General features: G+C 46.5%; 39 non-coding genes across 39 annotated transcripts; all 39 read right to left on the reverse strand.

Annotated features, from left to right (window-relative positions):
- Positions 1 to 288: 288 nt before the first annotated feature.
- Positions 289 to 360, reverse strand: TRNAC-GCA (transfer RNA cysteine (anticodon GCA)). Its single transcript has one exon. It is a non-coding gene; the product is annotated as a tRNA-Cys (tRNA).
- A 309-nt stretch (positions 361 to 669) lies between these two features.
- On the reverse strand, positions 670 to 741 carry TRNAC-GCA (transfer RNA cysteine (anticodon GCA)). The gene has a single exon. It is a non-coding gene; the product is annotated as a tRNA-Cys (tRNA).
- A 58-nt stretch (positions 742 to 799) lies between these two features.
- TRNAC-GCA (transfer RNA cysteine (anticodon GCA)) lies at positions 800 to 871 on the reverse strand. The gene has a single exon. It is a non-coding gene; the product is annotated as a tRNA-Cys (tRNA).
- A 917-nt stretch (positions 872 to 1,788) lies between these two features.
- On the reverse strand, positions 1,789 to 1,860 carry TRNAC-GCA (transfer RNA cysteine (anticodon GCA)). The gene has a single exon. It is a non-coding gene; the product is annotated as a tRNA-Cys (tRNA).
- Positions 1,861 to 1,918: 58 nt separating this feature from the next.
- On the reverse strand, positions 1,919 to 1,990 carry TRNAC-GCA (transfer RNA cysteine (anticodon GCA)). Its single transcript has one exon. It is a non-coding gene; the product is annotated as a tRNA-Cys (tRNA).
- An 819-nt stretch (positions 1,991 to 2,809) lies between these two features.
- Positions 2,810 to 2,881, reverse strand: TRNAC-GCA (transfer RNA cysteine (anticodon GCA)). The gene has a single exon. It is a non-coding gene; the product is annotated as a tRNA-Cys (tRNA).
- Positions 2,882 to 3,571: 690 nt separating this feature from the next.
- Positions 3,572 to 3,643, reverse strand: TRNAC-GCA (transfer RNA cysteine (anticodon GCA)). Its single transcript has one exon. It is a non-coding gene; the product is annotated as a tRNA-Cys (tRNA).
- A 58-nt stretch (positions 3,644 to 3,701) lies between these two features.
- TRNAC-GCA (transfer RNA cysteine (anticodon GCA)) lies at positions 3,702 to 3,773 on the reverse strand. The gene has a single exon. It is a non-coding gene; the product is annotated as a tRNA-Cys (tRNA).
- Positions 3,774 to 4,332: 559 nt separating this feature from the next.
- On the reverse strand, positions 4,333 to 4,404 carry TRNAC-ACA (transfer RNA cysteine (anticodon ACA)). The gene has a single exon. It is a non-coding gene; the product is annotated as a tRNA-Cys (tRNA).
- Positions 4,405 to 4,712: 308 nt separating this feature from the next.
- TRNAC-GCA (transfer RNA cysteine (anticodon GCA)) lies at positions 4,713 to 4,784 on the reverse strand. Its single transcript has one exon. It is a non-coding gene; the product is annotated as a tRNA-Cys (tRNA).
- Positions 4,785 to 5,081: 297 nt separating this feature from the next.
- On the reverse strand, positions 5,082 to 5,153 carry TRNAC-GCA (transfer RNA cysteine (anticodon GCA)). Its single transcript has one exon. It is a non-coding gene; the product is annotated as a tRNA-Cys (tRNA).
- Positions 5,154 to 5,462: 309 nt separating this feature from the next.
- On the reverse strand, positions 5,463 to 5,534 carry TRNAC-GCA (transfer RNA cysteine (anticodon GCA)). The gene has a single exon. It is a non-coding gene; the product is annotated as a tRNA-Cys (tRNA).
- A 309-nt stretch (positions 5,535 to 5,843) lies between these two features.
- On the reverse strand, positions 5,844 to 5,915 carry TRNAC-GCA (transfer RNA cysteine (anticodon GCA)). Its single transcript has one exon. It is a non-coding gene; the product is annotated as a tRNA-Cys (tRNA).
- A 58-nt stretch (positions 5,916 to 5,973) lies between these two features.
- Positions 5,974 to 6,045, reverse strand: TRNAC-GCA (transfer RNA cysteine (anticodon GCA)). Its single transcript has one exon. It is a non-coding gene; the product is annotated as a tRNA-Cys (tRNA).
- A 559-nt stretch (positions 6,046 to 6,604) lies between these two features.
- Positions 6,605 to 6,676, reverse strand: TRNAC-ACA (transfer RNA cysteine (anticodon ACA)). Its single transcript has one exon. It is a non-coding gene; the product is annotated as a tRNA-Cys (tRNA).
- A 568-nt stretch (positions 6,677 to 7,244) lies between these two features.
- Positions 7,245 to 7,316, reverse strand: TRNAC-GCA (transfer RNA cysteine (anticodon GCA)). Its single transcript has one exon. It is a non-coding gene; the product is annotated as a tRNA-Cys (tRNA).
- Positions 7,317 to 7,625: 309 nt separating this feature from the next.
- On the reverse strand, positions 7,626 to 7,697 carry TRNAC-GCA (transfer RNA cysteine (anticodon GCA)). Its single transcript has one exon. It is a non-coding gene; the product is annotated as a tRNA-Cys (tRNA).
- A 58-nt stretch (positions 7,698 to 7,755) lies between these two features.
- TRNAC-GCA (transfer RNA cysteine (anticodon GCA)) lies at positions 7,756 to 7,827 on the reverse strand. Its single transcript has one exon. It is a non-coding gene; the product is annotated as a tRNA-Cys (tRNA).
- A 179-nt stretch (positions 7,828 to 8,006) lies between these two features.
- TRNAC-GCA (transfer RNA cysteine (anticodon GCA)) lies at positions 8,007 to 8,078 on the reverse strand. The gene has a single exon. It is a non-coding gene; the product is annotated as a tRNA-Cys (tRNA).
- A 58-nt stretch (positions 8,079 to 8,136) lies between these two features.
- On the reverse strand, positions 8,137 to 8,208 carry TRNAC-GCA (transfer RNA cysteine (anticodon GCA)). The gene has a single exon. It is a non-coding gene; the product is annotated as a tRNA-Cys (tRNA).
- Positions 8,209 to 8,396: 188 nt separating this feature from the next.
- Positions 8,397 to 8,468, reverse strand: TRNAC-GCA (transfer RNA cysteine (anticodon GCA)). Its single transcript has one exon. It is a non-coding gene; the product is annotated as a tRNA-Cys (tRNA).
- Positions 8,469 to 8,777: 309 nt separating this feature from the next.
- TRNAC-GCA (transfer RNA cysteine (anticodon GCA)) lies at positions 8,778 to 8,849 on the reverse strand. Its single transcript has one exon. It is a non-coding gene; the product is annotated as a tRNA-Cys (tRNA).
- A 58-nt stretch (positions 8,850 to 8,907) lies between these two features.
- On the reverse strand, positions 8,908 to 8,979 carry TRNAC-GCA (transfer RNA cysteine (anticodon GCA)). Its single transcript has one exon. It is a non-coding gene; the product is annotated as a tRNA-Cys (tRNA).
- A 179-nt stretch (positions 8,980 to 9,158) lies between these two features.
- Positions 9,159 to 9,230, reverse strand: TRNAC-GCA (transfer RNA cysteine (anticodon GCA)). The gene has a single exon. It is a non-coding gene; the product is annotated as a tRNA-Cys (tRNA).
- A 58-nt stretch (positions 9,231 to 9,288) lies between these two features.
- On the reverse strand, positions 9,289 to 9,360 carry TRNAC-GCA (transfer RNA cysteine (anticodon GCA)). The gene has a single exon. It is a non-coding gene; the product is annotated as a tRNA-Cys (tRNA).
- Positions 9,361 to 9,920: 560 nt separating this feature from the next.
- On the reverse strand, positions 9,921 to 9,991 carry TRNAC-ACA (transfer RNA cysteine (anticodon ACA)). Its single transcript has one exon. It is a non-coding gene; the product is annotated as a tRNA-Cys (tRNA).
- Positions 9,992 to 10,179: 188 nt separating this feature from the next.
- TRNAC-GCA (transfer RNA cysteine (anticodon GCA)) lies at positions 10,180 to 10,251 on the reverse strand. The gene has a single exon. It is a non-coding gene; the product is annotated as a tRNA-Cys (tRNA).
- A 309-nt stretch (positions 10,252 to 10,560) lies between these two features.
- TRNAC-ACA (transfer RNA cysteine (anticodon ACA)) lies at positions 10,561 to 10,632 on the reverse strand. The gene has a single exon. It is a non-coding gene; the product is annotated as a tRNA-Cys (tRNA).
- Positions 10,633 to 10,940: 308 nt separating this feature from the next.
- On the reverse strand, positions 10,941 to 11,012 carry TRNAC-ACA (transfer RNA cysteine (anticodon ACA)). Its single transcript has one exon. It is a non-coding gene; the product is annotated as a tRNA-Cys (tRNA).
- Positions 11,013 to 11,070: 58 nt separating this feature from the next.
- Positions 11,071 to 11,142, reverse strand: TRNAC-GCA (transfer RNA cysteine (anticodon GCA)). Its single transcript has one exon. It is a non-coding gene; the product is annotated as a tRNA-Cys (tRNA).
- A 297-nt stretch (positions 11,143 to 11,439) lies between these two features.
- Positions 11,440 to 11,511, reverse strand: TRNAC-GCA (transfer RNA cysteine (anticodon GCA)). The gene has a single exon. It is a non-coding gene; the product is annotated as a tRNA-Cys (tRNA).
- A 1,192-nt stretch (positions 11,512 to 12,703) lies between these two features.
- TRNAC-ACA (transfer RNA cysteine (anticodon ACA)) lies at positions 12,704 to 12,775 on the reverse strand. The gene has a single exon. It is a non-coding gene; the product is annotated as a tRNA-Cys (tRNA).
- A 916-nt stretch (positions 12,776 to 13,691) lies between these two features.
- TRNAC-ACA (transfer RNA cysteine (anticodon ACA)) lies at positions 13,692 to 13,763 on the reverse strand. The gene has a single exon. It is a non-coding gene; the product is annotated as a tRNA-Cys (tRNA).
- A 427-nt stretch (positions 13,764 to 14,190) lies between these two features.
- Positions 14,191 to 14,262, reverse strand: TRNAC-GCA (transfer RNA cysteine (anticodon GCA)). Its single transcript has one exon. It is a non-coding gene; the product is annotated as a tRNA-Cys (tRNA).
- A 1,192-nt stretch (positions 14,263 to 15,454) lies between these two features.
- On the reverse strand, positions 15,455 to 15,526 carry TRNAC-ACA (transfer RNA cysteine (anticodon ACA)). The gene has a single exon. It is a non-coding gene; the product is annotated as a tRNA-Cys (tRNA).
- A 665-nt stretch (positions 15,527 to 16,191) lies between these two features.
- On the reverse strand, positions 16,192 to 16,263 carry TRNAC-GCA (transfer RNA cysteine (anticodon GCA)). The gene has a single exon. It is a non-coding gene; the product is annotated as a tRNA-Cys (tRNA).
- Positions 16,264 to 16,442: 179 nt separating this feature from the next.
- TRNAC-GCA (transfer RNA cysteine (anticodon GCA)) lies at positions 16,443 to 16,514 on the reverse strand. The gene has a single exon. It is a non-coding gene; the product is annotated as a tRNA-Cys (tRNA).
- Positions 16,515 to 16,572: 58 nt separating this feature from the next.
- On the reverse strand, positions 16,573 to 16,644 carry TRNAC-GCA (transfer RNA cysteine (anticodon GCA)). The gene has a single exon. It is a non-coding gene; the product is annotated as a tRNA-Cys (tRNA).
- A 1,170-nt stretch (positions 16,645 to 17,814) lies between these two features.
- TRNAC-ACA (transfer RNA cysteine (anticodon ACA)) lies at positions 17,815 to 17,886 on the reverse strand. Its single transcript has one exon. It is a non-coding gene; the product is annotated as a tRNA-Cys (tRNA).
- Positions 17,887 to 18,394: the final 508 nt, after the last annotated feature.

The raw sequence follows: 18,394 nt of genomic DNA on the forward strand, positions 1-18,394 counted from the left end.
GCCGTAATGTCGATTTAACTAAAATAAACGGAATGATCCGTGCTGTTACAGGGGGAACTCGGGTTTGAACCAAGGACCTCTCGATCTACAGTCGAATGCGAGTTATCCCTCCTTGTTCCTAGCCGTAATGTCGATTTAACTAAAATAAAGGGAATAATCCGTGCTGTTACAGGGGGAACCAAGGACCTCTCGACCTGCAGTCGAATGCTCTACCACTGAGCTATTCCCCCTTGTTCAAGGCCGTAATGTCGATTTAACTAAAATAAACGGAATGATCCGTGCTGTTACAGGGGGAACTCGGGTTTGAACCAAGAACCTCTCGATCTGCAGTCGAATGCTCTACCACTAAGCTATTCCCCCTTGTTCAAGGCCGTAATGTCGATTTAACTAAAATAAACGGAATGATCCGTGCTGTTACAGGGGGAAATCGGGTTTGAACCAAGGACCTCTCGATCTGCAGTCGAATGCTCTACCACTGAGCTATTCCTCCATGTTCAAGGCCGTAATGTCGATTTAACTAAAATAAACGGAATGATCCGTGCTGTTACAGGGGGAACTCGGGTTTGAACCAAGGACCTCTCGATCTGCAGTCGAATGCGAGTTATCCCTCCTTGTTCCTAGCCGTAATGTCGATTTAACTAAAATAAAGGGAATAATCCGTGCTGTTACAGGGGGAACTCGGGTTTGAACCAAGGACCTCTCGATCTGCAGTCGAATGCTCTACCACTGAGCTATTCCCCCTTGTTCAAGGCCGTAATGTCGATTTATCTAAAATAAACGGAATTATCCGTGCTGTTACAGGGGGAACTCGGGTTTGAACCAAGGACCTCTCGATCTGCAGTCGAATGCTCTACCACTAAGCTATTCCCCCTTGTTCAAGGCCGTAATGTCGATTTAACTAAAATAAACGGAATGATCCGTGCTGTTACAGGGGGAAATCGGGTTTGAACCAAGGACCTCTCGATCTGCAGTCGAATGCTCTACCACTGAGCTATTCCCCCTTGTTCAAGGCCGTAATGTCGATTTAACTAAAATAAACGGAATGATCCGTGCTGTTAAGGGGGGAACTCGGGTTTAAACCCAGAACCTCTCGATCTGCAGTCGAATGCGAGCTATCCCTCCTTGTTCCTAGCCGTAATGTCGATTTAACTAAAATAAAGGGAATAATCCGTGCTGTTACAGGGGGAACCAAGGACCTCTCGATCTGCAGTCAAATGCTCTACCACTGAGCTATTCCCCCTTGTTCAAGGCCGTAATGTCGATTTAACTAAAATAAACGGAATGATCCGTGCTGTTACAGGGGGAACTCGGGTTTGAACCAAGGACCTCTCGATCCACAGTCGAATGCGAGTTATCCCTCCTTGTTCCTAGCCGTAATGTCGATTTAACTAAAATAAAGGGAATAATCCGCGCTGTTACAGGGGGAACCAAGGACCTCTCGACCTGCAGTCGAATGCTCTACCACTGAGCTATTCCCCCTTGTTCAAGGCCGTAATGTCGATTTAACTAAAATAAACGGAATGATCCGTGCTGTTACAGGGGGAAATCGGGTTTGAACCAAGGACCTCTCGATCTGCAGTCGAATGCTCTACCACTGAGCTATTCCTCCATGTTCAAGGCCGTAATGTCGATTTAACTAAAATAAACGGAATGATCCGTGCTGTTACAGGGGGAACTCGGGTTTGAACCAAGGACCTCTCGATCTGCAGTCGAATGCGAGTTATCCCTCCTTGTTCCTAGCCGTAATGTCGATTTAACTAAAATAAAGGGAATAATCCGTGCTGTTACAGGGGGAACTCGGGTTTGAACCAAGGACCTCTCGATCTGCAGTCGAATGCTCTACCACTGAGCTATTCCCCCTTGTTCAAGGCCGTAATGTCGATTTAACTAAAATAAACGGAATGATCCGTGCTGTTACAGGGGGAACTCGGGTTTGAACCAAGGACCTCTCGATCTGCAGTCGAATGCTCTACCACTAAGCTATTCCCCCTTGTTCAAGGCCGTAATGTCGATTTAACTAAAATAAACGGAATGATCCGTGCTGTTACAGGGGGAAATCGGGTTTGAACCAAGGACCTCTCGATCTGCAGTCGAATGCTCTACCACTGAGCTATTCCCCCTTGTTCAAGGCCGTAATGTCGATTTAACTAAAATAAACGGAATGATCCGTGCTGTTAAGGGGGGAACTCGGGTTTAAACCCAGAACCTCTCGATCTGCAGTCGAATGCGAGCTATCCCTCCTTGTTCCTAGCCGTAATGTCGATTTAACTAAAATAAACGAAGTAATCCGTGCTGTTACAGGGGCAACTCGGGTTTGAACCAAGGACCTCTCGATCTGCAGTCGAATGCGATACCACTGAGCTATTCCCCCTTGTTCAAGGCCGTAATGTCGATTTACCTAAAATAAACGGAATGATCCGTGCTGTTACAGGGGGAACTCGGGTTTGAACCAAGGACCTTTCAATCTGCAGTCGAATGCTCTACCACTAAGCTATTCCCCTTGTTCAAGGCCGTAATGTCGATTTAACTAAAATAAACGGAATGATCCGTGCTGTTACAGGGGGAACTCGGGCTTGAACCAAGGACCTCTCGATCTACAGTCGAATGCGAGTTATCCCTCCTTGTTCCTAGCCGTAATGTCGATTTAACTAAAATAAAGGGAATAATCCGTGCTGTTACAGGGGGAATTCGGGTTTGAACCAAGGACCTCTCGATCTGCAGTCGAATGCTCTACCACTGAGCTATTCCCCCTTGTTCAAGGCCGTAATGTCGATTTAACTAAAATAAACGGAATGATCCGTGCTGTTACAGGGGGAACTCGGGTTTGAACCAAGGACCTCTCGATCTGCAGTCGAATGCTCTACCACTAAGCTATTCCCCCTTGTTCAAGGCCGTAATGTCGATTTAACTAAAATAAACGGAATGATCCGTGCTGTTACAGGGGGAAATCGGGTTTGAACCAAGGACCTCTCGATCTGCAGTCGAATGCTCTACCACTGAGCTATTCCCCCTTGTTCAAGGCCGTAATGTCGATTTAACTAAAATAAACGGAATGATCCGTGCTGTTAAGGGGGGAACTCGGGTTTAAACCCAGAACCTCTCGATCTGCAGTCGAATGCGAGCTATCCCTCCTTGTTCCTAGCCGTAATGTCAATTTAACTAAAATAAACGGAGTAATCCGTGCTGTTACAGGGGGAACTCGGGTTTGAACCAAGGACCTCTCGATCTGCAGTCGAATGCGATACCACTGAGCTATTCCCCCTTGGTCAAGGCCGTAATGTCGATTTACCTAAAATAAACGGAATGATCCGTGCTGTTTCAGGGGGAGTTCGGGTTTGAACCAAGGACCTTTCAATCTGCAGTCGAATGCTCTACCACTAAGCTATTCCCCCTTGTTCAAGGCCGTAATGTCGATTTAACTAAAATAAACGGAATGATCCGTGCTGTTACAGGGGGAACTCGGGCTTGAACCAAGGACCTCTCGATCTACAGTCGAATGCGAGTTATCCCTCCTTGTTCCTAGCCGTAATGTCGATTTAACTAAAATAAAGGGAATAATCCGTGCTGTTACAGGGGGAACTCGGGTTTGAACCAAGGACCTCTCGATCTGCAGTCGAATGCTCTACCACTGAGCTATTCCCCCTTGTTCAAGGCCGTAATGTCGATTTAACTAAAATAAACGGAATGATCCGTGCTGTTACAGGGGGAACTCGGGTTTGAACCAAGGACCTCTCGATCTGCAGTCGAATGCTCTACCACTAAGCTATTCCCCCTTGTTCAAGGTCGTAATGTCGATTTAACTAAAATAAACGGAATGATCCGTGCTGTTACAGGGGGAAATCGGGTTTGAACCAAGGACCTCTCGATCTGCAGTCGAATGCTCTACCACTGAGCTATTCCCCCTTGTTCAAGGCCGTAATGTCGATTTAACTAAAATAAACGGAATGATCCGTGCTGTTAAGGGGGGAACTCGGGTTTAAACCCAGAACCTCTCGATCTGCAGTCGAATGCGAGCTATCCCTCCTTTTTCCTAGCCGTAATGTCGATTTAACTAAAATAAGCGGAGTAATCCGTGCTGTTACAGGGGGAACTCGGGTTTGAACCAAGGACCTCTCGATCTGCAGTCGAATGCGATACCACTGAGCTATTCCCCCTTGTTCAAGGCCGTAATGTCGATTTACCTAAAATAAACGGAATGATCCGTGCTGTTCCAGGGGAATTCGGGTTTGAACCAAGGACCTTTCAATCTGCAGTCGAATGCGAGCTATCCCTCCTTGTTCCTAGCCGTAATGTCGATTTAACTAAAATAAAAGGAATGATCAGTGCTGTTACAGGGGAAACTCGGGTTTGAACCAAGGACCTCTCGATCTGTAGTCGAATGCTCTACCACTGAGCTATCCCCCTTGTTCATAGCCGTAATGTCGATTTAAATAAAATAAACGGAATGATCCGTGCTGTTACAGGGGGAACTCGGGTTTGTACCAAGGATCTCTCGATCTGCAGTCGAATGCTCTACCACTGAGCTCTTCCCCCTTGTTCAGAGCCGTAATGTCGATTTAACTAAAATAAACGGAATGATCCGTGCTGTTACAGGGGGAACTCGGGTTTGAACCAAGGACCTTTCGATCTGCAGTCGAATGCGAGCTATCCCTCCTTGTTCCTAGCAGTAATGTCGATTTAACTAAAATAAACGGAATAATTCGTGCTGTTACAGGGGGAACTCGGGTTTGAACCAAGGACCTCTCGATCTGCAGTCGAATGCTCTACCACTGAGCTATTCCCCCTTGTTCAAGGCCGTAATGTCGATTTAACTAAAATAAACGGAATGATCCGTGCTGTTACAGGGGGAACTCGGGTTTGAACCAAGGACCTCTCGATCTACAGTCGAATGCCAGTTATCCCTCCTTGTTCCTAGCCGTAATGTCGATTTAACTAAAATAAAGGGAATAATCCGTGCTGTTACAGGGGGAACCAAGGACCTCTCGACCTGCAGTCGAATGCTCTACCACTGAGCTATTCCCCCTTGTTCAAGGCCGTAATGTCGATTTAACTAAAATAAACGGAATGATCCGTGCTGTTACAGGGGGAACTCGGGTTTGAACCAAGAACCTCTCGATCTGCAGTCGAATGCTCTACCACTAAGCTATTCCCCCTTGTTCAAGGCCGTAATGTCGATTTAACTAAAATAAACGGAATGATCCGTGCTGTTACAGGGGGAAATCGGGTTTGAACCAAGGACCTCTCGATCTGCAGTCGAATGCTCTACCACTGAGCTATTCCCCCATGTTCAAGGCCGTAATGTCGATTTAACTAAAATAAACGGAATGATCCGTGCTGTTACAGGGGGAACTCGGGTTTGAACCAAGGACCTCTCGATCTGCAGTCGAATGCGAGTTATCCCTCCTTGTTCCTAGCCGTAATGTCGATTTAACTAAAATAAAGGGAATAATCCGTGCTGTTACAGGGGGAACTCGGGTTTGAACCAAGGACCTCTCGATCTGCAGTCGAATGCTCTACCACTGAGCTATTCCCCCTTGTTCAAGGCCGTAATGTCGATTTAAATAAAATAATCGGAATGATCCGTGCTGTTACAGGGGGAAATCGGGTTTGAACCAAGGACCTCTCGATCTGCAGTCGAATGCTCTACCACTGAGCTATTCCCCCTTGTTCAAGGCCGTAATGTCGATTTAACTAAAATAAACGGAATGATCCGTGCTGTTACAGGGGGAACTCGGGCTTGAACCAAGGACCTCTCGATCTACAGTCGAATGCGAGTTATCCCTCCTTGTTCCTAGCCGTAATGTCGATTTAACTAAAATAAAGGGAATAATCCGTGCTGTTACAGGGGGAACTCGGGTTTGAACCAAGGACCTCTCGATCTGCAGTCAAATGCTCTACCACTGAGCTATTCCCCCTTGTTCAAGGCCGTAATGTCGATTTAACTAAAATAAACGGAATGATCCGTGCTGTTACAGGGGGAACTCGGGTTTGAACCAAGGACCTCTCGATCTGCAGTCGAATGCTCTACCACTAAGCTATTCCCCCTTGTTCAAGGTCGTAATGTCGATTTAACTAAAATAAACGGAATGATCCGTGCTGTTACAGGGGGAAATCGGGTTTGAACCAAGGACCTCTCGATCTGCAGTCGAATGCTCTACCACTGAGCTATTCCCCCTTGTTCAAGGCCGTAATGTCGATTTAACTTAAATAAACGGAATGATCCGTGCTGTTAAGGGGGGAACTCGGGTTTAAACCCAGAACCTCTCGATCTGCAGTCGAATGCGAGCTATCCCTCCTTGTTCCTAGCCGTAATGTCGATTTAACTAAAATAAACGGAGTAATCCGTGCTGTTACAGGGGGAACTCGGGTTTGAACCAAGGACCTCTCGATCTGCAGTCGAATGCGATACCACTGAGCTATTCCCCCTTGTTCAAGGCCGTAATGTCGATTTACCTAAAATAAACGGAATGATCCGTGCTGTTCCAGGGGAATTCGGGTTTGAACCAAGGACCTTTCAATCTGCAGTCGAATGCGAGCTATCCCTCCTTGTTCCTAGCCGTAATGTCGATTTAACTAAAATAAAAGGAATGATCAGTGCTGTTACAGGGGAAACTCGGGTTTGAACCAAGGACCTCTCGATCTGTAGTCGAATGCTCTACCACTGAGCTATCCCCCTTGTTCATAGCCGTAATGTCGATTTAAATAAAATAAACGGAATGATCCGTGCTGTTACAGGGGGAACTCGGGTTTGTACCAAGGATCTCTCGATCTGCAGTCGAATGCTCTACCACTGAGCTCTTCCCCCTTGTTCAGAGCCGTAATGTCGATTTAACTAAAATAAACGGAATGATCCGTGCTGTTACAGGGGGAAATCGGGTTTGAACCAAGGACCTCTCGATCTGCAGTCGAATGCTCTACCACTGAGCTATTCCCCCTTGTTCAAGGCCGTAATGTCGATTTAACTTAAATAAACGGAATGATCCGTGCTGTTAAGGGGGGAACTCGGGTTTAAACCCAGAACCTCTCGATCTGCAGTCGAATGCGAGCTATCCCTCCTTGTTCCTAGCCGTAATGTCGATTTAACTAAAATAAAAGGAATGATCAGTGCTGTTACAGGGGAAACTCGGGTTTGAACCAAGGACCTCTCGGCCTGCAGTCGAATGCTCTACCACTGAGCTATTCCCCCTTGTTCAAGGCCGTAATGTCGATTTAACTAAAATAAACGGAATGATCCGTGCTGTTACAGGGGGAACTCGGGTTTGAACCAAGAACCTCTCGATCTGCAGTCGAATGCTCTACCACTAAGCTATTCCCCCTTGTTCAAGGCCGTAGTGTCGATTTAACTAAAATAAACGGAATGATCCGTGCTGTTACAGGGGGAAATCGGGTTTGAACCAAGGACCTCTCGATCTGCAGTCGAATGCTCTACCACTGAGCTATTCCCCCATGTTCAAGGCCGTAATGTCGATTTAACTAAAATAAACGGAATGATCCGTGCTGTTACAGGGGGAACTCGGGTTTGAACCAAGGACCTCTCGATCTGCAGTCGAATGCGAGTTATCCCTCCTTGTTCCTAGCCGTAATGTCGATTTAACTAAAATAAAGGGAATAATCCGTGCTGTTACAGGGGGAACTCGGGTTTGAACCAAGGACCTCTCGATCTGCAGTCGAATGCTCTACCACTGAGCTATTCCCCCTTGTTCATAGCTGTAATGTCGATTTAAATAAAATAATCGGAATGATCCGTGCTGTTACAGGGGGAACTCGGGTTTGAACCAAGGACCTCTCGATCTGCAGTCGAATGCTCTACCACTAAGCTATTCCCCCTTGTTGAAGGCCGTAATGTCGATTTAACTAAAATAAACGGAATGATCAGTGCTGTTACAGGGGGAACTCGGGTTTGAACCAAGGACCTCTCGATCTACAGTCGAATGCGAGTTATCCCTCCTTGTTCCTAGCCGTAATATCGATTTAACTAAAATAAAGGGAATAATCCGTGCTGTTACAGGGGGAACTCGGATTTGAACCAAGGACCTCTCGATCTGCAGTCGAATGCTCTACCACTGAACTATTCCCCCTTGTTCAAGGCCGTAATGTCGATTTAACTAAAATAAACGGAATGATCCGTGCTGTTACAGGGGGAACTCGGGTTTGAACCAAGGACCTCTCGATCTGCAGTCGAATGCTCTACCACTAAGCTATTCCCCCTTGTTCAAGGCCGTAATGTCGATTTAACTAAAATAAACGAAATGATCCGTGCTGTAACAGGGGGAAATCGGGTTTGAACCAAGGACCTCTCGGCCTGCAGTCGAATGCTCTACCACTGAGCTATTCCCCCTTGTTCAAGGCCGTAATGTCGATTTAACTAAAATAAACGGAATGATCCGTGCTGTTACAGGGGGAACTCGGGTTTGAACCAAGAACCTCTCGATCTGCAGTCGAATGCTCTACCACTAAGCTATTCCCCCTTGTTCAAGGCCGTAGTGTCGATTTAACTAAAATAAACGGAATGATCCGTGCTGTTACAGGGGGAAATCGGGTTTGAACCAAGGACCTCTCGATCTGCAGTCGAATGCTCTACCACTGAGCTATTCCCCCATGTTCAAGGCCGTAATGTCGATTTAACTAAAATAAACGGAATGATCCGTGCTGTTACAGGGGGAACTCGGGTTTGAACCAAGGACCTCTCGATCTGCAGTCGAATGCGAGTTATCCCTCCTTGTTCCTAGCCGTAATGTCGATTTAACTAAAATAAAGGGAATAATCCGTGCTGTTACAGGGGGAACTCGGGTTTGAACCAAGGACCTCTCGATCTGCAGTCGAATGCTCTACCACTGAGCTATTCCCCCTTGTTCATAGCTGTAATGTCGATTTAAATAAAATAATCGGAATGATCCGTGCTGTTACAGGGGGAACTCGGGTTTGAACCAAGGACCTCTCGATCTGCAGTCGAATGCTCTACCACTAAGCTATTCCCCCTTGTTGAAGGCCGTAATGTCGATTTAACTAAAATAAACGGAATGATCAGTGCTGTTACAGGGGGAACTCGGGTTTGAACCAAGGACCTCTCGATCTACAGTCGAATGCGAGTTATCCCTCCTTGTTCCTAGCCGTAATATCGATTTAACTAAAATAAAGGGAATAATCCGTGCTGTTACAGGGGGAACTCGGATTTGAACCAAGGACCTCTCGATCTGCAGTCGAATGCTCTACCACTGAACTATTCCCCCTTGTTCAAGGCCGTAATGTCGATTTAACTAAAATAAACGGAATGATCCGTGCTGTTACAGGGGGAACTCGGGTTTGAACCAAGGACCTCTCGATCTGCAGTCGAATGCTCTACCACTAAGCTATTCCCCCTTGTTCAAGGCCGTAATGTCGATTTAACTAAAATAAACGAAATGATCCGTGCTGTAACAGGGGGAAATCGGGTTTGAACCAAGGACCTCTCGATCTGCAGTCGAATGCTCTACCACTGAGCTATTCCCCCTTGATCAAGGCCGTAATGTCGATTTAACTAAAATAAACGGAATGATCCGTGCTGTTACAGGGGGAACTCGGGTTTGAACCCAGAACCTCTCGATCTGCAGTCGAATGCGAGCTATCCCTCCTTGTTCCTAGCCGTAATATCGATTTAACTAAAATAAACAGAGTAATCCGTGCTGTTACAGGGGGAACTCGGGTTTGAACCAAGGACATCTCGATCTGCAGTCGAATGCGATACCACTGAGCTATTCCCCCTTGTTCAAGGCCGTAATGTCGATTTACCTAAAATAAACGGAATGATCCGTGCTGTTACAGGGGGAGTTCGGGTTTGAACCAAGGACCTTTCAATCTGCAGTCGAATGCGAGCTATCCCTCCTTGTTCCTAGCCGTAATGTCGATTTAACTAAAATAAAAGGAATGATCAGTGCTGTTACAGGTGAAACTCGGGTTTGAACCCAGGACCTCTCGATCTGTAGTCGAATGCTCTACCACTGAGCTATCCCCCTTGTTCATAGCCGTAATGTCGATTTAAATAAAATAAACGGAATGATCCGTGCTGTTACAGGGGGAACTCGGGTTTGTACCAAGGATCTCTCGATCTGCAGTCGAATGCTCTACCACTGAACTCTTCCCCCTTGTTCAGAGCCGTAATGTCGATTTAACTAAAATAAACGGAATGATCCGTGCTGTTACAGGGGGAACTCGGATTTGAACCAAGGACCTCTCGATCTGCAGTCGAATGCTCTACCACTAAGCTATTCCCCCTTGTTCAAGGCCGTAATGTCGATTTAACTAAAATAAACGGAATGATCCGTGCTGTTACAGGGGGAAATCGGGTTTGAACCAAGGACCTCTCGATCTGCAGTCGAATGCTCTACCACTGAGCTATTCCCCCTTGTTCAAGGCCGTAATGTCGATTTAACTAAAAAAAACGGAATGATCCGTGCTGTTAAGGGGGGAACTCGGGTTTAAACCCAGAACCTCTCGATCTGCAGTCGAATGCGAGCTATCCCTCCTTGTTCCTAGCCGTAATGTCGATTTAACTAAAATAAACAGAGTAATCCGTGCTGTTACAGGGGAAACTCGGGTTTGAACCCAGGACCTCTCGATCTGTAGTCGAATGCTCTACCACTGAGCTATCCCCCTTGTTCATAGCCGTAATGTCGATTTAAATAAAATAAACGGAATGATCCGTGCTGTTACAGGGGGAACTCGGGTTTGTACCAAGGATCTCTCGATCTGCAGTCGAATGCTCTACCACTGAGCTCTTCCCCCTTGTTCAGAGCCGTAATGTCGATTTAACTAAAATAAACGGAATGATCCGTGCTGTTACAGGGGGAACTCGGGTTTGAACCAAGGACCTTTCGATCTGCAGTCGAATGCGAGCTATCCCTCCTTGTTCCTAGCAGTAATGTCGATTTAACTTAAATAAACGGAATAATCCTTGCTGTTACAGGGGGAACTCGGGTTTGAACCAAGGACCTCTCGATCTGTAGTCGAATGCTCTACCACCGAGCTCTTCCCCCTTGTTCAGAGCCGTAATGTCGATTTAACTAAAATAAACGGAATAAACCGTGCTGTTACAGGGGGAACTCGGGTTTGAACCAAGGACCTCTCGATCTGCAGTCGAATGCTCTACCACTGAGCTATTCCCCCTTGTTCAAGGCCGTAATGTCGATTTAACTAAAATAAACGGAATGATCCGTGCTGTTACAGGGGGAACTCGGGTTTGAACCAAGGACCTCTCGATCTACAGTCGAATGCGAGTTATCCCTCCTTGTTCCTAGCCGTAATGTCGATTTAACTAAAATAAAGGGAATAATCCGTGCTGTTACAGGGGGAACCAAGGACCTCTCGACCTGCAGTCGAATGCTCTACCACTGAGCTATTCCCCCTTGTTCAAGGCCGTAATGTCGATTTAACTAAAATAAACGGAATGATCCGTGCTGTTACAGGGGGAACTCGGGTTTGAACCAAGGACCTCTCGATCTGCAGTCGAATGCTCTACCACTAAGCTATTCCCCCTTGTTCAAGGCCGTAATGTCGATTTAACTAAAATAAACGGAATGATCCGTGCTGTTTCAGGGGGAAATCGGGTTTGAACCAAGGACCTCTCGATCTGCAGTCGAATGCTCTACCACTGAGCTATTCCCCCATGTTCAAGGCCGTAATGTCGATTTAACTAAAATAAACGGAATGATCCGTGCTGTTACAGGGGGAACTCGGGTTTGAACCAAGGACCTCTCGATCTGCAGTCGAATGCGAGTTATCCCTCCTTGTTCCTAGCCGTAATGTCGATTTAACTAAAATAAAGGGAATAATCCGTGCTGTTACAGGGGGAACTCGGGTTTGAACTAAGGACCTCTCGATCTGCAGTCGAATGCTCTACCACTGAGCTATTCCCCCTTGTTCATAGCCGTAATGTCGATTTAAATAAAATAATCGGAATGATCCGTGCTGTTACAGGGGGAACTCGGGTTTGAACCAAGGATCTCTCGGTCTGCAGTCGAATGCTCTACCACTGAGCTCTTCCCCCTTGTTCAGAGCCGTAATGTCGATTTAACTAAAATAAACGGAATGATCCGTGCTGTTACAGGGGGAACTCGGGTTTGAACCAAGGACCTTTCGATCTGCAGTCGAATGCGAGCTATCCCTCCTTGTTCCTAGCAGTAATGTCGATTTAACTAAAATAAACGGAATAATCCGTGCTGTTACAGGGGGAACACGGGTTTGAACCAAGGACCTCTCGATCTGCAGTCGAATGCTCTACCACTGAGCTATTCCCCCTTGTTCAAGGCCGTAATGTCGATTTAACTAAAATAAACGGAATGATCCGTGCTGTTAAGGGGGGAACTCGGGTTTAAACCCAGAACCTCTCGATCTGCAGTCGAATGCGAGTTATCCCTCCTTGTTCCTAGCCGTAATGTCGATTTAACTAAAATAAACGGAGTAATCCGTGCTGTTACAGGGGGAACTCGGGTTTGAACCAAGGACCTCTCGATCTGCAGTCGAATGCGATACCACTGAGCTATTCCCCCTTGTTCAAGGCCGTAATGTCGATTTACCTAAAATAAACGGAATGATCCGTGCTGTTACAGGGGGAGTTCGGGTTTGAACCAAGGACCTTTCAATCTGCAGTCGAATGCGAGCTATCCCTCCTTGTTCCTAGCCGTAATGTCGATTTAACTAAAATAAAAGGAATGATCAGTGCTGTTACAGGGGAAACTCGGGTTTGAACCAAGGACCTCTCGATCTGTAGTCGAATGCTCTACCACTGAGCTATCCCCCTTGTTCATAGCCGTAATGTCGATTTAAATAAAATAAACGGAATGATCCGTGCTGTTACAGGGGGAACACGGGTTTGTACCAAGGATCTCTCGATCTGCAGTCGAATGCTCTACCACTGAGCTCTTCCCCCTTGTTCAGAGCCGTAATGTCGATTTAACTAAAATAAACGGAATGATCCGTGCTGTTACAGGGGGAACTCGGGTTTGAACCAAGGACCTCTCGATCTACAGTCGAATGCGACTTATCCCTCCTTGTTCCTAGCCGTAATGTCGATTTAACTAAAATAAAGGGAATAATCCGTGCTGTTACAGGGGGAACCAAGGACCTCTCGACCTGCAGTCGAATGCTCTACCACTGAGCTATTCCCCCTTGTTCCTAGCCGTAATGTCGATTTAACTAAAATAAACGGAATGATCCGTGCTGTTACAGGGGGAAATCGGGTTTGAACCAAGGACCCCTCGATCTGCAGTCGAATGCGATTTATCTCTCCTTGTTCCTAGCAGTAATGTCGATTTAACTAAAATAAAAGGAATGATCCTTGCTGTTAAGGGGGGAACCAAGGACCTCTCGATCTGCAGTCGAATGCTCTACCACTGAGCTATTCCCCCTTGTTCATAGCCGTAATGTCGATTTAAATAAAATAAACGGAATGATCCGTGCTGTTACAGGGGGAACTCGGGTTTGTACCAAGGATCTCTCGATCTGCAGTCGAATGCTCTACCACTGAGCTCTTCCCCCTTGTTCAGAGCCGTAATGTCGATTTAACTAAAATAAACGGAATGATCCGTGCTGTTACAGGGGGAACTCGGGTTTGAACCAAGGACCTTTCGATCTGCAGTCGAATGCGAGCTATCCCTCCTTGTTCCTAGCAGTAATGTCGATTTAACTTAAATAAACGGAATAATCCTTGCTGTTACAGGGGGAACTCGGGTTTGAACCAAGGACCTCTCGATCTGTAGTCGAATGCTCTACCACCGAGCTCTTCCCCCTTGTTCAGAGCCGTAATGTCGATTTAACTAAAATAAACGGAATAAACCGTGCTGTTACAGGGGGAACTCGGGTTTGAACCAAGGACCTCTCGATCTGCAGTCGAATGCTCTACCACTGAGCTATTCACCCTTGTTCAAGGCCGTAATGTCGATTTAACTAAAATAAACGGAATGATCCGTGCTGTTACAGGGGGAACTCGGGTTTGAACCAAGGACCTCTCGATCTACAGTCGAATGCGAGTTATCCCTCCTTGTTCCTAGCCGTAATGTCGATTTAACTAAAATAAAGGGAATAATCCGTGCTGTTACAGGGGGAACCAAGGACCTCTCGACCTGCAGTCGAATGCTCTACCACTGAGCTATTCCCCCTTGTTCAAGGCCGTAATGTCGATTTAACTAAAATAAACGGAATGATCCGTGCTGTTACAGGGGGAACTCGGGTTTGAACCAAGGACCTCTCGATCTGCAGTCGAATGCTCTACCACTAAGCTATTCCCCCTTGTTCAAGGCCGTAATGTCGATTTAACTAAAATAAACGGAATGATCCGTGCTGTTACAGGGGGAAATCGGGTTTGAACCAAGGACCTCTCGATCTGCAGTCGAATGCTCTACCACTGAGCTATTCCCCCATGTTCAAGGCCGTAATGTCGATTTAACTAAAATAAACGGAATGATCCGTGCTGTTACAGGGGGAACTCGGGTTTGAACCAAGGACCTCTCGATCTGCAGTCGAATGCGAGTTATCCCTCCTTGTTCCTAGCCGTAATGTCGATTTAACTAAAATAAAGGGAATAATCCGTGCTGTTACAGGGGGAACTCGGGTTTGAACTAAGGACCTCTCGATCTGCAGTCGAATGCTCTACCACTGAGCTATTCCCCCTTGTTCATAGCCGTAATGTCGATTTAAATAAAATAATCGGAATGATCCGTGCTGTTACAGGGGGAACTCGGGTTTGAACCAAGGATCTCTCGGTCTGCAGTCGAATGCTCTACCACTGAGCTCTTCCCCCTTGTTCAGAGCCGTAATGTCGATTTAACTAAAATAAACGGAATGATCCGTGCTGTTACAGGGGGAACTCGGGTTTGAACCAAGGACCTTTCGATCTGCAGTCGAATGCGAGCTATCCCTCCTTGTTCCTAGCAGTAATGTCGATTTAACTAAAATAAACGGAATAATCCGTGCTGTTACAGGGGGAACACGGGTTTGAACCAAGGACCTCTCGATCTGCAGTCGAATGCTCTACCACTGAGCTATTCCCCCTTGTTCAAGGCCGTAATGTCGATTTAACTAAAATAAACGGAATGATCCGTGCTGTTAAGGGGGGAACTCGGGTTTAAACCCAGAACCTCTCGATCTGCAGTCGAATGCGAGTTATCCCTCCTTGTTCCTAGCCGTAATGTCGATTTAACTAAAATAAACGGAGTAATCCGTGCTGTTACAGGGGGAACTCGGGTTTGAACCAAGGACCTCTCGATCTGCAGTCGAATGCGATACCACTGAGCTATTCCCCCTTGTTCAAGGCCGTAATGTCGATTTACCTAAAATAAACGGAATGATCCGTGCTGTTACAGGGGGAGTTCGGGTTTGAACCAAGGACCTTTCAATCTGCAGTCGAATGCGAGCTATCCCTCCTTGTTCCTAGCCGTAATGTCGATTTAACTAAAATAAAAGGAATGATCAGTGCTGTTACAGGGGAAACTCGGGTTTGAACCAAGGACCTCTCGATCTGTAGTCGAATGCTCTACCACTGAGCTATCCCCCTTGTTCATAGCCGTAATGTCGATTTAAATAAAATAAACGGAATGATCCGTGCTGTTACAGGGGGAACACGGGTTTGTACCAAGGATCTCTCGATCTGCAGTCGAATGCTCTACCACTGAGCTCTTCCCCCTTGTTCAGAGCCGTAATGTCGATTTAACTAAAATAAACGGAATGATCCGTGCTGTTACAGGGGGAACTCGGGTTTGAACCAAGGACCTCTCGATCTACAGTCGAATGCGACTTATCCCTCCTTGTTCCTAGCCGTAATGTCGATTTAACTAAAATAAAGGGAATAATCCGTGCTGTTACAGGGGGAACCAAGGACCTCTCGACCTGCAGTCGAATGCTCTACCACTGAGCTATTCCCCCTTGTTCCTAGCCGTAATGTCGATTTAACTAAAATAAACGGAATGATCCGTGCTGTTACAGGGGGAAATCGGGTTTGAACCAAGGACCTCTCGATCTGCAGTCGAATGCGATTTATCTCTCCTTGTTCCTAGCAGTAATGTCGATTTAACTAAAATAAAAGGAATGATCCTTGCTGTTAAGGGGGGAACCAAGGACCTCTCGATCTGCAGTCGAATGCTCTACCACTGAGCTATTCCCCCTTGTTCATAGCCGTAATGTCGATTTAAATAAAATAATCGGAATGATCCGTGCTGTTACAGGGGGAACTCGGGTTTGAACCAAGGATCTCTCGATCTGCAGTCGAATGCTCTACCACTGAGCTATTCCCCCATGTTCAAGGCCGTAATGTCGATTTAACTAAAATAAACGGAATGATCCGTGCTGTTACAGGGGGAACTCGGGTTTGAACCAAGGACCTCTCGATCTGCAGTCGAATGCGAGTTATCCCTCCTTGTTCCTAGCCGTATTGTCGATTTAACTAAAATAAAGGGAATAATCCGTGCTGTTACAGCGGGAACTCGGGTTTGAACCAAGGACCTCTCGATCTGCAGTCGAATGCTCTACCACTGAGCTATTCCCCCTTGTTCATAGCCGTAATGTCGATTTAAATAAAATAATCGGAATGATCCGTGCTGTTACAGGGGGAACTCGGGTTTGAACCAAGGATCTCTCGATCTGCAGTCGAATGCTCTACCACTGAGCTATTCCCCCTTGTTCAGAGCCGTAATGTCGATTTAACTAAAATAAAGGGAATAATCCGTGCTGTTACAGGGGGAACCAAGGACCTCTCGACCTGCAGTCGAATGCTCTACCACTGAGCTATTCCCCCTTGTTCAAGGCCGTAATGTCGATTTAACTAAAATAAACGGAATGATCCGTGCTGTTACAGGGGGAACTCGGGTTTGAACCAAGGACCTTTCGATCTGCAGTCGAATGCGAGCTATCCCTCCTTGTTCCTAGCAGTAATGTCGATTTAACTAAAATAAACGGAATAATCCGTGCTGTTACAGGGGGAACTCGGGTTTGAACCAAGGACCTCTCGATCTGCAGTCGAATGCGAGTTATCCCTCCTTGTTCCTAGCCGTAATGTCGATTTAACTAAAATAAAGGGAATAATCCGTGCTGTTACAGGGGGAACTCGGGTTTGAACCAAGGACCTCTCGATCTGCAGTCGAATGCTCTACCACTGAGCTCTTCCCCCTTGTTCAGAGCCGTAATGTCGATTTAACTAAAATAAACGGAATGATCCGTGCTGTTACAGGGGGAACTCGGGTTTGAACCAAGGAGCTTTCGATCTGCAGTCGAATGCGAGCTATCCCTCCTTGTTCCTAGCAGTAATGTCGATTTAACTAAAATAAATGGAATAATCCGTGCTGTTACAGGGGGAACTCGGGTTTGAACCAAGGACCTCTCGATCTGCAGTCGAATGCTCTACCACTGAGCTATTACCCCTTGTTCAAGGCCGTAATGTCGATTTAACTAAAATAAACGGAATGATCCGTGCTGTTAAGGGGGGAACTCGGGTTTAAACCATAACCTCTCGATCTGCAGTCGAATGCGAGCTATCCCTCCTTGTTCCTAGCCGTAATGTCGATTTAACTAAAATAAACGGAGTAATCCGTGCTGTTACAGGGGGAACTCGGGTTTGAACCAAGGACCTCTCGATCTGCAGTCGAATGCGATACCACTGAGCTATTCCCCCTTGTTCAAGGCCGTAATGTCGATTTACCTAAATTAAACGGAATGATCCGTGCTGTTACAGGGGGAGTTCGGGTTTGAACCAAGGACCTTTCAATCTGCAGTCGAATGCGAGCTACCCCTCCTTGTTCCTAGCCGTAATGTCGATTTAACTGAAATAAAAGGAATGATCAGTGCTGTTACAGGGGAAACTCGGGTTTGAACCAAGGACCTCTCGATCTGTAGTCGAATGCTCTACCACTGAGCTATCCCCCTTGTTCATAGCCGTAATGTCGATTTAAATAAAATAAACGGAATGATCCGTGCTGTTACAGGGGGAACACGGGTTTGTACCAAGGATCTCTCGATCTGCAGTCGAATGCTCTACCACTGAGCTCTTCCCCCTTGTTCAGAGCCGTAATGTCGATTTAACTAAAATAAACGGAATGATCCGTGCTGTTACAGGGGGAACTCGGGTTTGAACCAAGGACCTCTCGATCTACAGTCGAATGCGAGCTATCCCTCCTTGTTCCTAGCAGTAATGTCGATTTAACTAAAATAAAGGGAATAATCCGTGCTGTTACAGGGGGAACCAAGGACCTCTCGACCTGCAGTCGAATGCTCTACCACTAAGCTATTCCCCCTTGTTCCTAGCCGTAATGTCGATTTAACTAAAATAAACGGAATGATCCGTGCTGTTACAGGGGGAAATCGGGTTTGAACCAAGGACCTCTCGATCTGCAGTCGAATGCGATTTATCTCTCCTTGTTCCTAGCAGTTATGT

The sequence above is a fragment of the Phalangium opilio genome, unplaced genomic scaffold, assembly GCF_054372755.1.
Source record: "Phalangium opilio isolate 3A_F unplaced genomic scaffold, DU_Popi_V2 ptg000022l_1, whole genome shotgun sequence".
In the NCBI taxonomy this organism is placed as follows: Eukaryota; Metazoa; Arthropoda; class Arachnida; order Opiliones; family Phalangiidae; genus Phalangium; species Phalangium opilio.